This window comes from Podarcis vaucheri (genome assembly GCF_965113315.1).
Source record: "Podarcis vaucheri genome assembly, chromosome: 6".
NCBI classification, from domain to species: domain Eukaryota; kingdom Metazoa; phylum Chordata; class Lepidosauria; order Squamata; family Lacertidae; genus Podarcis; species Podarcis vaucheri.
In genome coordinates, this window is record NC_138764.1 from 94,132,263 (window position 1) to 94,149,234 (window position 16,972).

The 16,972-nt window shown below is 42.5% G+C and overlaps 1 long non-coding RNA gene across 1 annotated transcript; it reads left to right on the top strand.

Annotated features, from left to right (window-relative positions):
• The first annotated feature begins 368 nt into the window (after window positions 1-368).
• LOC309534432 lies at window positions 369-15,967 on the top strand. The gene is made up of 2 exons (XR_014220720.1): window positions 369-1,062; window positions 15,146-15,967. It is a non-coding gene; the product is annotated as an uncharacterized lncRNA (long non-coding RNA).
• The last annotated feature ends 1,005 nt before the right edge of the window (window positions 15,968-16,972 follow it).

Sequence of the window (16,972 nt, forward strand, 5' to 3'; positions counted from 1 at the left end):
TAATGATAATATTTTGTGCTTCCTCCAAAACAAAAGCACTAAAGATTGAGTAGTAAACACTAGCGTTAATTGGCATTATGTTTAATGCCATTGTCAATCCTTTCTTTAGGACTAATACTTAAGAGATCTATCTGCACACAGCAGGCCCAGCAGCAAAGCACTTGAGGAGAGGTTTCTCCTGCTAAGTAGATAATTAGCAGGGGAAGCCTGCAGTTTGTCATAACAAAACTGTACCTCAGCAGGAGGCCTTTCCTGTCAAAAAATTTCCTCTGCTTAGCTGCGTGCCTCCCAATCCTTTCTAGTTACTGTTCGGGCTAACGAGTGGGAAAGGATAGGCTCCGTTTGCTCCTTCCCAGCTGCACAGCATGTTTGCAAATAACAGGGGGCTTTTAATAAAAGCAATCTGGATATAAACACAAAGGCAGCTAGCACACTGGAGATTAAAAGAAAACGAAAGCCACAAGACTGAAAAAGCTGGCCTTCACAGTACCCTAATGATGTATCATTGAAAGGGGCGCATCTCTCACAAGCACCAGGGGACTGTTGCCTGTGTTGTTGTTTTTTTACATGAATTGCTGGATCACACATGCACATGAGGAACAGGGACATGAGCACTATTGGGCTATAAAGGTAAGAGAGTAAAGAAAGGACGCCTGTAACTCACAGGAACAGAAACTGATGAATTAATCCAGATCCAGCTCTGCCATTGGAGGGTCAAGTAGCCTCTCTGGCTAGAAACCTGGAAAGGAGATAGTCAATGAGAAATAATAACCCATGGATACAGACTCTGTGGAATAAAGGTGAATGAGGGGTGTACTGAGAGGTGTAACTCTATATGCGAGAGGGCATAGAAGCTGGGAAGAAAAGAATTGAGAAGGGCACCCTCCTCCTCCACAGAATCACCAGGGTAGTAATTCTGGAACCAAATACATAGTTTGGTACTGTAAACATTGTCCTGAATTTTGAAGGTGTGCTCCAGACAACAGTGTGATGGAAAACAAAGAAGACTATGAAGAAGAAGAAAAAATAATTAAGGCTACAAAACGGTACATGTGGTTCAATGTAAGTATGTGAAGTTGGGGGGGGGGGAATAAATCCCTATACCACAACTACGGCAGGAATGTTCGTAAAATAATTAAAAAAAAGCTTTCTCTTGTATTCTTAAATAACTACCAGGTAAGTTTTTAGCAGGGTCCTCATGTTTGTGTGCATTTTTAATGTTGTTGTTGTTACTGCAGCTGTTTGGAAATTTTCTAGCTCTGCCTAAATTAGATTAAAATAAAGAAACATGGAAATAGGTGGAAAGGTCTCCCTCCCTCCCTCTCCCCCTCCTCTCTGTGTGTGGACACCTCTTTTCAAGGGGGCACATTTCCATTCCTGAGGCTGAACGGGAAGAATTTTGATGGGGCAAGGAGGAGAAGTGGGGTTTTTCAGTGCCCCATTTCAGAGGCTGGGTGAGAGGAACGTGCTGTTTAGGTGTGGAGAAAGTATTTCTGAGGGGGTGAAACAGGAATGGTGGTTTATTTGGCCAAGGCATTATAAGGAAAGCATGCGCAAATGACCGAAGAAGAGAGAGCAGCTAGGTTGTATTGTTGAGGGGGAGATGGACTGTGTATACACTGTACATTTAAAGTACAGTATTTCCCCCAAAAAATCCTGGGAACTGTTGCTTGTTAAGGGTGCTGGGAACTGTAACTCTGTTAGGGGTAAACTGCAGTTCTCAGGATTCTTTGGGGGAAGTCAAGTGCTTTAAATGGGTGGTGTGTATGCAGGCAGGCAGAGCCGGCCCTCTCATGAGGCAAGATGAGGTGACCGCCTCAGGTGGCAGCATCCACCAGGACATCAGATCCCGATGTAGATTAGGGTTACATTACTAACAGTGCTCATCCCATGAATAAATATGGAGGGACTGTGGGGGCAAGACAGTCTATTCTGTATCCTGAAGGGTTTTGACTTTTCTAGACGTCAGCTGAGTTTAAGCAGCTTTGGAGATTGTTATGCTTTTGCATGCTTTGACAGACTACTTGTATTGAATTTGGAAGGACCTGAACATATGTCCTGGAGCAAAATTACCAAGATTATTTACTCAATTTGATGCGGGTCTTATAGGTTGCCTCTTGGCTCTCATTTTGTTTCATTAAAAATCCCACTTGCTTCAAATAAACAGCAAAGTTGCCGGACTGACTGAAGTAAGCCAGTGGCGTAGCGTGGGTTGTCAGCACCCGGGACAAGGCAAGTAATTTGCGCCCCCTAACCCTAACCCCCAGATGTTGCGCCCGGTGCGGCCAGCCCCCCCTGCACCCCCCACGCTACGCCACTGAAGTAAGCAAAGGGTTACTACGGTGACAACAGCACAGCACCCCTCCACCCTCCACTGTTTAGATTTTTGGAATGGGAACAGCTACTTATTAAGGCTGTTTTCATAAGTGATGCTGTCTTTTTGTGAATGCTGTTAGCTTATAACAGAAAGCAGATGAGAACAATACTTAAATTAATGCAGCTATTGCACATTCAATTTTCAAATGCAGGGAACTCATGCATAGTTTTTAGAGTAAATAATTTGATGATGAGCTGGGGAATGGATGTTGGCTGGGTCTTGCTGGCTCTGTTTTGTTTCAGTTCCTCAGCCCTGTCATTTACTTGAGGACCAGCTTTGTCTCAGCATCTAACCAGTTTCCACGGCAATTCAGATAACATTTTTGCATCAGAACCACCAAGCCTGTAGTTAAAGGGTGTTGGACAAAATCCTGGGAAACCAGGGCTCAAATCCTTGTTCAGACATGAAACTCACTGGATGACCTTGGGACAGTTACAGCATCTCACCGTAACCAAACACACAGGCTTCTCGTGAGGCTAAAATGGTATCGTGATGCTGTCAGCGGCTCCCGGCTGGTTGCCCAGGAAAGTATAAAGACAAGGAAAAACTTCTTACAGTCCTTTTTGTCATACATTCTACTCATATTGATCCAGAGCAGATTCCAACATATAGTTAGCAGAGTAAAAACTTAAACATGTTGCAGGATTCCCAAAAAATAGACCAGAGGCAATTCATATTTCATCCAGCAGAGCTTTACTGCTTCTAAAGGCAAATGAGCATAATGGTCACAAATCCAATACATTCCGGTTTGGCAGGGTCCAGTTGCAGCAGACTTAACTTACAATAACTTGTAATAAGACTAAAACCTTAACACTAAGCATACTATGTATAGAACATCACACCAGAAGGAAGAGAGAAAGAGAAAGTGAAACCAAGGCTCCTTCTGACCTTACTATTATAGTCAGCATGACCTGGACAGAAGAAATAACAGAACCAGTTTAAGCCAGCTGTACTCAGCTTCTCTGAAGGAATAACCCAAACATCATGAACCTTCTGCTTGTTTCTAGGCAGAATAGAAACTTACGTGTCAGCTAGAAACTTCCAGCTTGCACCAGATTCTTTCACACAGAGAAGCTTCCAGAACCCTCTTGAATTAATTAGAATAGGAAAGAGCTCTACACATCAGATCAATACTCTCTTTACCCAGAAATGCAAACTAACTCTTTTTTTATTTCAAACTTTACAGAGAGAGGCTATAGAACCCAGTGTCTTGGGCAGGAGTCAACAAACTTTTTCAGCAGCGGGCTGGTTCACTGTCCCTCAGAACTTGCAGGCGGGGGGCAGGGGGGGGCTGGACTATATTTTTTTTGGGGGGGGGGAATGAACGAATTCCTATGCCCCACAAATAACCCAGAGATGCATTCTAAATAAAATGACATATTCTACTCATGTAAAAACACGCTGATTCCCAGACTGTCCATGGGCCAGATTTAGGTGATTGGGCCGGATCCAGCCCACGGGCCTTAGTTTGCCTACCCATGCTCTTGGATAATGGTGTTGTCCTGAGTGAATCTCCACTCCTCTCCTACTTCCTCATTTGTCATCACCACCACCTTCTCTATGGGTGCCACTAAGTGCCCTCGGTCTTTGAGCTCTTTGCTCTCCTACTTTTAAGGCTCGCCAGGTTCTGGGAGGTGGTGGGTCTGGAATGCTTTCTAGTGACAACATGTCAGCCAGCTGCTGCTCTGGCTCTGTCTGCTCTTCCTCTCCCATTATTTCCCAGCTTTCCCCCTCATCTGCCTCTGATCTGTGACCTCCCGCAAGTCACTTTTGTACATCTATACTGCCTCCCTCTTCCTCCTCCCTGGAAGGGTAAGGATGAGGAGGTGGTCTCCACCATTCTTACTTCTCTGCCCACCTCCTGACATCATCCCCCTCTCCATTGTTCTCCTCCTCTGAGTCCCTGACAAATGGTCAGGAAGAGAACCACATGTGCCACCTTGAGGTCCATGGAGGAAAGGTGAATAATTAAAATGAATAGTGGGGCTGCTGGTTTAAAGTCCAGATTGGTTTTGTGGATTACGTAAACCATGCTGACATGTTCTCTGGAAAATGGCCCCACAGCCAGCCTGCTAGCTCTCAAAAGCTTCCCATTTGGAACCTTGGAATTGTGTTCCTCTTGTGGGGTTTCACACTTACTTTGGTTGCCATTCTGACTATCACAGCTGCAAAGGCTGCAGGATTTGCTGGGGGAACTAACAAATGTGAGCTCATGTTAGGTTTTCTTCCTGAGATTAGCTCTAGTTCATGACTTAAGTCCTGCATGCATGCACCTGGCAATAGGTTGTCTTCAAAGATGTGGTGTGGTGGTTAAGAGCGGTAGACTCGTATTCCGGTGAACCGTGTTCACTTCCCTGTTCCTCCAACTGCAGCTGCTGGGTGATCTTGGGCTAGTCACACTTCTCTCATCCTCATTTACCTCACAGAGTGTTTGTTGTGGGGGAGGAAGGGAAAGGACAATGCTAGCTGCTTTGAGACTCCTTCGGGTAGTGATAAAGCGGGATATCAAATCCAAACTCCTCCTCCTCCTCCTCCTCTTCTTCTTCAGAAAATATAATTTCAGGGGTGGTGGTCTAGCTTTATTAAGAGCATGAGGTATTTCTTTGTTCAGCTAACTTACCCAGTGATCCCCTTAACCTTCCCCTGCTATGCTGTGCCAGGCTAAATAGAGAGGTTCTAAATAGTGCAGTGCTACCGAGGCTAAAGTCAGGCGGAATATGAAAAGAGAATGCACATCCCTAAGCTGTTTGGTAAGCCTGGCTTCCTTCCAGCCTTGAAACTAAAATGAAAGATGTGCATACCAGCGAATCAAATGTTAGTTTTATTTTGTTTGTTTAATGATCATAGAAAATAAAATCCACTCTTCAGTCCAAAGGCTTGCTGTGCAGCTTACATTCATTAAAACAAAAAAGCAATACAATGAAATGAAATTAGTAAAACCAACAGAATGTTAGCATAAACCAGAGGTCGGCAACTTAAGGCCCATGGGCCAGAAGCGGCTCGTGAGGGTCGTTTAACCGGCCCATGAGCTGCCCCCAAACCGAGCCGACCGATCGGCAATTCCATGCGTGCTGTGCTAAACTGGCGCAGTGCAGGGACTCTCTTCTGCGGCTCTGGAAATCGCTTCTCTGCACGCTCAGACGCCGAAAACCAATTCTGCGCAGGCACGATTTTCAGTGTCTGGGCATGCGCAGAAGCAATTTCCAGAGCCACAGACATGCGCAGGCACTATTTCCAGTGTCGCACTGCGCCGGTCTGGCCCACGGAGGATCTCCACGGGAGTGATCTGGCCCATGCCTGGTAAGCCTTGCCGACCCCTGGCATAAACACATAAGAAATGCTTACTGATCTAGAAAGGTCTGAGAAAATTAAAAGGTCTTCAGCTGCTGCTGAGAAGACATCAGAGCTTCAGGTGACCATACTGTACCTGAGGAGAGCATTGCAATGAGATAATTGTATTAGGTAGCAGGAACATGAGTGCTGAATTGGCAACTCCTAGATCCCTTGCTCATCTCAATTATTCTGCAAGGCTGCCTCCTCCACCGCTCTGTCTCATCTATTCCATTGCGTTTTCTGCTACTTCACAAATTCCTCATCCACAAGAGGACCTCTCCTCTTTCCATGACTGCTAAGATTACTCAGGAGAAAATAAAACTGTTAGTATCATGCTGGGATAGAAATCTATGGCCAACCACACTAGATACACAGAGTAGAGTTCTGGTTGCTGCATCTCAAAAAGGATACAGTGGTACCTCGGGTTAAGAACTTAATTCGTTCCAGAGGTCCGTTCTTAACCTGAAACTGTTCTTAACCTGAAGCACCACTTTAACTAATGGGGCCTCCCGCTGCCGCCGCGCGGCCACCGTATGATTTCTGTTCTCATCCTGAAGCAAAGTTCCTAACCCGAGGCACTATTTCTGGGTTAGCAGAGTCTGTAACCTGAAACGTCTGTAACCTGAGGTACCACTGTATTGTTGTGAGTTTTGTGGGGTTAGTCGGTATGATGCCTGAATCTCTTCCAGTTCTTGATTTCCTGGGTCCAGCAAGGGTTAAAATATAATGGAGGAGTTAATTGTTGAAATGGCCAGGCTAGCTTCTTGTTAAGTTAATGGGCCTAAGCCCATTAAGAAGTGACTCTGTGGCAGAGAGCAAATGGGTGGAGCCCCTTCCCTCACCTGGCTGGAAGTGAGAAAAACAAAAGCCCGAGTGGTGTGCAAAACCTGGGGTAGAAGCAGGCAGAAGACAGGGAGTGAGAACCATGTTAGATTTCTGTTTGATTCCAAGGCTGTGACTATGGGAGAAGCAAGACCTCTTGGGATGTTAGTGCTGTGAGCCCCTCCATCTTAGGCTCAGGTTGTGTATATGTGTGAATAAGCCATATATCATAAGGACACCATAGTCTCCACTGTTCCTCATTCCAAGGAAACTGAACCCTGGGTAGGGGCCTACAACACCTGGAATCTCTCACCACTCAGAGATTGGGGTGGCACGCAGCAATATCATACAGCTGTAAACTTGTACATTTGGAGGGACTGCCATCCTACCCAGAGAAGACTCAGCACCACCTCCAAAGTCATATGAACCATCATTAGTTCTTCTGTGTTGCCAAGACTGAACTTCAGCAAAGGTGAGTCCTGCATGCTGGCTCTCTTGCTAAACTTGCCCCAACCGCTCACAATTTAAGTTGTTTTTAAAAAGCATTCCATGAATGTTTTGGTGTGTCTACTCAGCTTAATTTTTTAAAGCAAACTTAAACAAACAAAACTGCTCTTGGGATGAGAGAAGAGAATATTTTTCAGTGGCATGGGACAGCCCATTAGTGCCACAGACAGCTTCCGACCCGTAATATGAATTTTCAGAACTGTTCCTCCTTTTCCCTTGCCCATAAGCTTGACCGCGGATGAGCAAGGTATGTTTGTACTAAACACGCCAAATGCCCTCTCAGAAAAGCCCTATTGTTCTAAAATTTCGTGGCATTCTTTGCCTTTGGGTGACCAGATGCCAGTTAGGGCATGGCTGCTGTGTCTTCAACAGTTGTGTAGAAAAGGATGTTTTTGTCACATTTTCCTGGCAACTACAGTTTGTGGTTTGGATAGAAAATGCAACTTCAGAAGTGCAATTGATTGTGGTAGTGGTCGGCATTAATATATTCCCCCTAGACAAAGGATTAGAAGAATGAAGTGGTTTGCTGAAGAAGAGCAACCTCTGAGCAGATGGCTCTAGCCAATCCAATTTTCCCTTCAAGGACCCAAGACTTGTGGAAATAATTAATTAAAATGGCACGCATACACAAGTGAGTTCCCCAATGACTTTTGAGAGAGAGTATCCACCCTTTTTTGACTGAGCTATGCTTGCATAGAGGAACAGGCTTCAAGAGTCCTGTGGACTCCTGGGAAGTCTCTGTAGCCACGTGTCAAGCACACATGGTGCTTCCTTGGATTCTGAATGGGAGGGTGCATAGCTGAGACCTCGTTTGACACAGCTTGTTGTTCTCAATGGGTACAAAGTTTCATTTTTCTGGTTTGGGAAGCCCTGCCAAGTGGTTGGCTAAGTGCAACATTATTATTAATGTTTTTTTACTTTCCCTTCCCTTCTCTGCTCCCCCACCCCATTCTGGTCTCTGTGTCATGGAGCTGGAGTTACAACCAAGCTGTTGGTGCTTAAAGTTCTATCTGCATAACTACTCACCTCAAGTCACTCACTTTTTTTTTTTTGGTACATGAATATTTATTGAAATTTATAACAAATAATGATACAAATCTCATTCATCATGTTATTTACAATTATTCTCCCTCCCCTCTCCTGGACTTCCCTCAACTCCCCCTCTGCTGAGTTATTTAGTTTTATTTATTGTTTCCTGCTTTTCCTACACAAAAATAAAATCCCTTATCATTTCTCTGAAATATCTGTTACCCAAATGAAATTGTGAACGTTTGTTCAAATCCTGCCAGTGAATCCAGTCCATTCTGTTGTTTCTGAAAATAAACTGTAGATGTTTCCCAGACTCTTTTGAAGTCCTTTTTGTCTTTCTCTCATAGTTTATCTGTTAGCTTAGCCAATTCTGCATAGTTCATCAATTTTTCTTCCTATTGTTCCTTTGATGGTATTTCTTCCGTCTTTCAGTATTGTGCAATCAAGATTCTTGCCGCTGTTGTAACATATATAAATAATATCCATTTTTCTTTTGGTAGTTCTTGATTTGAGATACCTAACAAAAAGGCTTCAGGGTGTTAAACAAAATTAATTTTAAACATTTTTTTTCAATTCATTGTATATCATTTCCCAGTATTTTTAAATGCATTTGCATTTCCACCACATATGATAAAAGGTTCCTTCCTTTTCCTTACATCTCCCACATCTGTTATTTTCTTTCCTAAACATCTTTGCCATTTTCACTGGTGTGATATACCAGCTATACATCATTTTCACGTAATTCTCTCTTAATAGTATGCAATCTGTGAATTTTATATCAACTTTCCACAATTTCCCCCAACTTTCAAACTGAATGTTGTGTCCCACATCCTGAGCCCATTTAATCATAACTGATTTAACCTCCTCATCTTTGGTTTCCCACTCTAATAAAATACTATATGCTTTTTTTAACACCTGAAGTAACTCACTGAAGCTCCTGCTGTTCTGCATACCGGCATGTTACTGGTTGCACCGCTACCCCAATTCAGAAGAAGCTACTCTCCTTGCATTCTAAAAATGTTCCACCCCCAGAACTTTGTGCATTGGGCAAAAGGGGGAATCTGCATGATTTGTGTTGTCAGTCATGTGGAGAACCCCATAGGTTGAAAGCACAAAGTTGTCAGTGTCTGTCTGTTAAGGCTTCATAAGACTCTTCCTCCCCCCCCCCCATTTTTGCTGCAACATACTGACATCGCTTCAGCTCTGGAAATAATTTTTTAATTTGTATAGTACCTTTCTACATCACTCTTTGTCAATTCTATGAGCTGTAACCTGCCCTGAAAATCTGCCCAATATACAGTGCTGTTAAACTGAAGGATTTATGCGGACTTTTAATTGGAAATAAAGTAGCCACTTGTCTCACCTTACAAACATACATTAAGAAGGCAGAAGGAAGAAGTGAGAAGCAGAGAGACAAAAATTAAAAGCAGCTTCATAGAATAGATTCCAGGAAACAGCCATAACCAGATGCTTATGACTTGAAATTCAAAGGGAAAATAAAAAAACTTAGAGCTCATCTTAAGGCTGGAAAACTCATTGACTTCAGGAAGAATTACAAACTGGTAATTCATCTGGTTTTGTGACTGGTCCATTGATGCGCCATGAAGTATAAATTAAAGCAATGATATTACTATCAGCCCACATGCTGAGGGGATTTCACTCCAGTACATGTTATGCATGTGGTTGAGTATCATAGAATCATAGAACTGTAGTAGAGCTGAAAAAGACCCCAAGTGTCATCTAGTCCAACCCAGTCCAGCTAGTGTACTTCTCTAAACAGAATCCAGACATGGGAGATGGCTGCTGAAGACCCGGCCCAAGCACTTAGGGCAATTTCATCCATTTTTCTAAACTACACCAACTTCATATAAAGAAAGCTGCATAAAGATGGCAGCTCACTGGTATTGGACCCCATGGAAAAGCAAACAAATCAGTGAGGCAGGTGATGGAAAGGGCTGGCTATGTTGAGAAACCACATGGAAGCTTCATGCTCCGGCACTGGGGGCCGAGAGCAGGTGGGGCGGGGCTGGCACACCTCCCAGGGGTGTGGCACGCGCCCTGGGGGCATGGCATGCCACCCACAGGGGCGTGGCACCCAGCGCGGGTGGGGGGGCAGCTGCGATGGCACCCCACCGGGATTACGCTGCCAGGGGCGGTGCGCTCCCCCCGCACTCCTCTTCCTCCACCACTGGGTAGGTATTCTCTAAAATGCAGGGGAATTCTGGGAAATGGTGCTAGAGATGGTGGGTGATACATTTAACATCCAGGTAACTCTTATTGGCCATTTGTTAGGCTTATTAAATTATACACAGGCCCAAGGGAGTGGGGTGAAAAAACCCCACCAGACAGAGATTTTATATATTATGACCATATCCAGGATACTCTACGGCAAAACGTTAAAACATTATAATGAGCCAAAGAAGCTGGATGTGGTTAGGAACATCTGGAAACACTTGGAAATGATTAATCTAACTGCAATGCTGCAGTTAGTTAATTAAACAGTGATTAATTGAAAATCCACAACAACCCCTCCTTGCGCCACACTTCTTGCCCTAACCACCCAGAGTCGATGTGGAGGGAGAGGAAGGGAGGGGAAGTTCTGTGGCAAAAGTCGTCCTACCCTTGTAGTGACTTTGTTGGATTCTGCCCAAAGTGAGGTATGAACAGTTGCAGGAAACTCCCTTTCCCCTTTGTTTTGTTTATTAATAGGCAGGCCCCAGCCCCATGCCCAAAGCCTCTCATTTGTTCCCACAGCAGTGTCCCATCAATCTAACAATCTAACACTTGAATATATGACCTTTCCTTTCCCATCCACCAAAGAGAGGCCCCCAAAGAGACCTAAACATCATGTCACCCAAGAGAAGAAATAAAACAGATTGATTGAGCCTCATGCCAAGGGTTTAATTTATAAACAGAAAGCTGTTGCAGGTTGAGAGGCCTGTGTGCAAATGATGCCCACAAACTGGAAAGCTGTGTTTTCGTTCCAAAGGGATGGGAGCTCACTGTGGCTACTGGATGGTGCTTGTGGGGCGGAGAGCTATTTGCACTGTGTTTTGAAATAACAGGATGGTTTTTGCAAGGTTTATATAATAGAAAGTTGATCAAATATATTCAGTAGTTAAATGGAAAGGGGAAACATTGTCTTTCGTTAAGTGTTGCAATGGATGTTGCAGAAAGAAACACTCAAACCTGGAAATTTGTCCTTTGATGGATGTTGTGCATGCTGAGAAGATCACTTTCTATGAATGGAGAATGGGGCATTATATATTATAAAAGTAAACAGGCCTGCCTGGTGCTTGCAGCAACTTAAGCTGATGAGTGGTTTATTACCAAAAAAGACTAACTGTGAACTGATTATGGGAGAGTGCTCTAGTCTATAACTATGCATAAAATAATATGGAAAATGTCCTGTTTTCCATAATAAAATATTTTGACTCTGTTACCTGAAAATATGAATGAAGGCAGCGTAATGAAGACAGGTACAGTTTTCCAGTGTAGGTCTGGCAACAGAAGGGCAGTTATCTGTTTTATATATATAATTAACACAGAAATAGAGTGACCTGTATTCAGGAAAGAGATGCTTGTGGGACAACTCTGATATAGCAACTTCTGAATCTCTGTTTTGGAAACAAATGCCAAATTTGACGAATACATTTTAAAGAAATCTGTGGGGATGAATTTGCATTGCCATTCTATGATATTCTAAATATAGAAAATGGAATGTGTTGAAGTCACTTGTCTTGGGGATTCCTACTACAAGCTCAGTTTGGGTATTCTGGTATCACCCTTCTCAGCTGTTCCACTTTCCACATTGTTTTGCCCTTGTCTCTGCTTTAAATGGATACTGCTCCCCTCTTCTCATTCCTTTTGCGTTATTCAGCTGATGGAAAGAGAACAGATTTGTAACTTCTGTCTACAGCTGGGAAAACTTCAGCTAAGTCCTATTCATAGGGTCTGACATTGGGTATCACCCCTAGAGAGAATAGTACCAATACGATTAGCTACTCTGTTACCTGTCAGGTTTAGAATTTGGGGAATGGGCATTGGGCTTAGGGACCTAGCAGGGGAGCAGCTATGGCAAATGTCCCTACGGAATTCAGAGTTGTACTTAAGATAATAAAAACAAAAAAATTTCTTCCAGTAGCACCTTCGAGACCAACTAAGTTGTGGGCATGCACACGAAAGCTCATACCAATAACTAACTTAGTTGGTCTCTAAGGAGCTACTGAAATGAATTTTTTTATTTTGCTTTGACTACGGCAGACCAACATGGCTACCTACCTGTAACTAAGATAATAAAGTTTAACATATGGCAAGTGTTTGCAGTACCCTAGAGTTTGACACAATCCCCCAGGAATTTCTTCCGCATACAGTCATACCTCAGGTTGAATATGCTTTGAGTTGAGCGCGTTTGAGTTGCGCTCTGCGGCAACCCAGAAATAACGGAGTGCGTTACTTCCGGGTTTCGCCGCTTGCGCATGTGCAGACACTGAAAATGACATCATGCGCAGAAGTGTGCACAGACATGCCATCGCTAGTTACATTTGCTTCTAGATGTGAACGGGGCTCCAGAACAGATCCCGTTCGTATCTAGAGGTACCACTGTATACCCAATTGAAATGAAAAGTGAGCTGGGCCAAAGAGCAAGTGTTCTTGTGTTGCTCCCATTTGTTACAAAGGGGTGTGCAAAGGGAATTTTGTTTCAAACATCAGTTTCAAAATGGGATCTTTTGCTTTGCCTTGTCTTAAGGGAAATTTGATGCCCTCTGGGTACCATTTACATCTTTGAAAAAGCTACCTTTCCAACAACTAACCAAACACATCCAAAGCAAAAACTAGTGACAGTTATAGCAATCTAAGTTTCTGGCTCTAATTATGCTGAACCTTCTTAGTTTTTTCTCCACCATTATGATGTGTATGGGATGGCTTTATTTTGTGAAGGATGCTTGCTTTATTTCTAGATTTCAACCATTAGAACCTCATGCTCTCAAAAGATTTTTTTTAAACTACAAAAGTCTTTAATCATATATCAAAAAGCAACCAATCTAAATTTATAAATGATGAAAGAGAGAAGAAATACCACCCATCTCAAAATACTTTAGAAGCTGCTATCACAGTAGAATTGCATGTGGTAACAATATTTCTTTCTGTCTGATTACAAAAAGGGCCCTTTTATCCATGTCACAGAGCATATGAAATTAATCATTAATCTCAGAATTAAATGCGCATGAACAGAAAAGCTTACTGTTAGTCCATTAAAATAAAACAGATTCAGGAAAGTATCAAATACAAAGTATTTGCTTATGTCAAGCTTTACAACTATTTACAAGGCAGATAATTTCCAAGCACTATCTGCAAATTATTGTCATCAGCTAATTTCCAGACTGGATATAATTGATAGTATCTAAAAGTAAGTAAGTAAATTTTTATTTATACCCTGCCCTCCCCAGCCAAGACCAGGCTCAGGGCAGTTAATATCGAATACATTAAAACACAATCAAACAATTGATTAAAATACAGCTTAAAAATTAGAATCAGGATGAAATTAAATGACTGCCCACGAATTACAACCAGAGTTGATGTTGATCCAATTAATAGGTGTAAGTTCTATTCGGGTGTTATTTTTTGCTGTGTGCATTGAAAATGGGCCAAGGAGCGTGACTGTCCCTTCAGCAAAACCCACATATTCAGCATTAACGTCTATAGAGAGGGGGGTCCTTCATGCTTATGGTTATATGCAGAAAAGTTTCATTGGGATCGGTAACACTGAAGAATCCGGGTTCTAGATCCCAGATAAGTTTTCCCATGTCCCACCATACACACCAAGGTCCCCTCCCTTCAGATATTCACGTTGCAGATGCCGGTGTCAGGTGGGGCTACTTTGCACAATCCCACTCTTTCCTCCCATGTTCATGTACACAGAAAGAAATAATATTGTACAGGGTTATAGTCGCCCTTGGTATGCACACTAATATGTATTCCTTGAGGTGAATTATTATTATTATTTTGAAGCTCTGTAAACAAAGGTAGAGGCATACCTAGGCTCTCTTGTGCCCTTGGCAAGGAAAATGGGTGGGCTCCTTGCCACTCCGAACCAGAGTGAAGAGGCACAATTTTTGTGGCCCCCTGGGCCTGTGCCCTTGGTGGGAGCCAACCTGGTCAACCCCTAGGTACACCCCTGAATAGAAGTGATAGCAAATTAGCAGGTACGGCATGAACAGGTCTGTTAACTCTCTCTTGCTGTTGAAGCTAGAGTTGCTAGATTGTAATGCAGAAATTCCTCCTGAATTTAAATTTGCTGCTGAGTTGGGTAGATGAGGCATCTAGGCTTTCCTTTTCCCATTCCCCTTTAAATTATTGTTTTTATCTGTTGCTTCCCCTACAGTAGCATGGCACACTTGGAGTCTGGTTTCTTCTTCTTCTTCTTTAGTTAAATAATTCTTGGTTTACAAAAGGATGTGCAATGTCCCTGGCATGAAAGAGGAAGGACAATAGGATTCGGAAACAAAAGCAGATGCTTCCTCGACTTCCTATTAAGAGGCAATGTTAAAGATACAGGGCCAGGGATAGTCTCCATGCAATAATCCCAAGAACTGGTGAGAGGCTCTTTTAGTAAGTGCATTAAAGCAGACAGAGCCTGTAGTCAGGTTTCTCAGAACAAGACTTTGGGCATCCATGGCTCCATTTTTCAGTTGAGAATCTGAAGTTTAATACTGTAATGGCGACTTGCCCTAAGGTGACTAGACGGCTTCATGTCTGAGTCAAAATGTCACAGACATCAGAGAATGACCTATTTACTTTGAGCGATGCCTTTGCACTTTGAGTGATGCATCTGCACATTCAGCATTCTTTATGCCCGTACATTTGCTGATATTGCCTTAATAACTAGAAATAATGGGGAGCATGAACTTTGCACTATTCATTAGCATGGTGCTGAAGAAATGTGGGCTGTTGCTTTCTGATATATTCAAGGTTATGGGTGTGACCTAATGGTTAAATATTACTTAATATATTTTTAACTTGCCTTTTGAACCAAATACAAAAGTGGCTTGCAAAACTAAAATTGTTGTGTTGCAGGGGTATCCTGTTGTCACAACAGAAAAGGCCACAGTTTTTTGTTGTTGTCTTCTCTGCTGCAAATAAGGAAACATCTAATTCCTGAACACATGGAGATGGGAATCACCCTTTCTAGGGCATTTAATACTGCACCACTTCTGCCATAGCTGTCAACTTTCAGATTTGAAAATAAGGGATCAGCAGCCTCGAAAATAAAAATAAGCCTGACCTGTCCCAGGGAGCCTCGAAAATAAGGGATCAGCAGCCTCACCTGTCCCGGGGACAGTCTACGGGATATCTAACAATCTGGGATAGCAGCGGGAAGCAACGGAAAACGGCGCTGGAATAAGGGAATTTCCCACCAAAAAAGGGAAGGTTGAAAGCGATGCACTTCAGCTATTAGGAACAACTGTTAAAAATCAAGGAAACAAAGCACTTACTTGGCTATGGTGATAACTCTTTCCTGGTAGCTCTCAAAGAGAGAGCCCTATGAAACTCTGATAAATTTGGAGAAAGAAAATTGGTTAGTTTTAGAAAAATGTTATTCCTTTTAAAATTTATGCTGTTAAATATTTCAGAACCATTGTTTTATTTTCTGATTGTCTCAAGCATGAGAGACTGCTAGGACATAACATTAATGCACATGTGTGCATTAGTTCACTGAGCTGTTAAGCGGGCAAGCTGTTTCATTAATTTAAATGGAAGGAGTGCAAAATTATAATAATAAGCTAATCACCTTTCCCCATTGTGAACATAACAGTGGAATATGTGCGCCAGGATGCCCATGCCTATGAAAAGCTTGCTTACAAAAATATATATAAATAAAATGTTTTTGTGGGATTTTTTAAAAAAATACATATTAGGGTCCTATCTCATCGCTCCCCCCCTTTCATCCTGATCCTATGCAGAACCAGGCATATTGAACAATGTGCTAAGATGTGCCATGCTCTATGCAGGATTGGACTGTTGTTGCTATGCTATAAATTGTGACATTTGCACAGAACTAAAAAAATGCACACCCAACCTTTCTTATGACAATAGAAAATGAGAGGCATCGTCCACTGACTTAACCCTCTTGGGGAATTAATGGATGGAACAATTTAATTATGTTTGGAACTCCCAAACCAAGCTCATTTGAATGAACAACGAAGAGTCATGATATCACAACTGTATTCAAGTTATCACTTTAAATGGGATTACTTTGGAAATGTCCCTGATCATTGACATTTGAGAGACTCCTTCTTTTCTCAGAGCTTTTGATGGTCTGAGTAACCTAAGCAACCTAACTATATGTAGCATTATGGGTACAATCCGGCCAAAATTAAGCATTTTGAAGAGTTAAGCATATGCATACATCTCTTCCACTGAGATCAATGGGGCTTCAATGGGTGAACTGTGCCTTTTACACACACACACACACACACACACACACACACACACACACACACACATTTTTTGCCTCAGTAAAAGACTGCGTGAAATTCCTGAATTCACTTTAATATTGCTGCTTGTCCAATGAAAGAGAGCATCTATTTCGGGCTTCATGGGATTTTTCCAGCAACAACTATCTGAAACGGAATAAAGATAGATGGCGCAATCTGACAAAACTTAGTTCTTATTTGTGGGGCATTGTCACACATGAGGCTTAAAGCAATTCTTGTTTCAATCAGTAAGGAAAATGTAACAAACAGGCATCTAACTATTCTCAAGTTACAGGTGACATCCATCTCTTGGCAAGCCACCTCACTAATGCATTACAGTCAAAACACAGAAATGTTTAACCCAGCCTTGATTGATAGCAGCCAGTCTTCTAGAATTCAAGCTGTTTTATTCACATATTTAGCCAAG